We start from the raw sequence: 875 nt of genomic DNA on the forward strand, positions 1-875 counted from the left end.
GATTCTCTGGGAATAGAACCGATTTACCGCGGAGCTCTTTACAGTTACTCTGTCGAAAGAGAAGACCGACGGAAATAGAAAGAACACCATTTTGCCGACACGGGGTGCGAGGAGCTGAGCAGAAAAACTTGGAATTTTTACTTCGAAGCTAAATTACCGCGGTTTCCAGATATCGTGTGCGGGGGAAATTTGGCGTAGAACGGATTTTTTTTGCTCCTAAGAGCTAGTGTTTTGTGTTTCCTGCTGAAAGGGCTGCCCGTGAGACATTTTGGCCGTTGTTTTTACCTTTTCAGCTGGAAGGGGTTTTAGAGCCACATTTTGGCCGGTGTCTTTCACGTGTAAGCACGTGTGCTTCCCAGGTTGCCAGATATGCGAGCAGGGTTAGAGGGGTGCAGGATGAGGGGGGGGGGGGGGCATACACAATAAGGCCTAGTGAGTTCACCGATATATCCATCAAATATTTTGGCTTCCGAATCATACTATACCATATATCTCACCCTAAATTTCTCCCCTCTCCCAACGCCTCCTCAAGAGCAGTGGGAAAACCAGCTGGCATGCTTCCACGTGCAGGACCAGCTTCAGCTGATCTCCCGGTCGTAGCTGGCTGCACGTGTCCAGGATGTCTTGAACTGGGTACGTCCCCCGCGCGAGTGAACAGCTCAGCCATCTTCAATTTGCTGAAGATGAACGTTCATTCCTCCTCCTCTTCTTCCCCTCCTCCTCCTCCAAAACTACGATTTGGTGGTGGAGGAGGAGTTGTCCAAAACTACGATTTCGTAGCAAAGGAAGAGGAGGAGGAGGAGGAGGAGGAGGAGGAGGAGGAGTAGGATTGAACGTTGATGGGCACATTAGCCCATCAAGGATCCCGATCCTGG

This window comes from Haemaphysalis longicornis, unplaced genomic scaffold (genome assembly GCF_048455015.1).
Source record: "Haemaphysalis longicornis isolate Haplotype H1 unplaced genomic scaffold, Haemaphysalis longicornis Haplotype H1 scaffold_7, whole genome shotgun sequence".
NCBI classification, from domain to species: Eukaryota; Metazoa; Arthropoda; class Arachnida; order Ixodida; family Ixodidae; genus Haemaphysalis; species Haemaphysalis longicornis.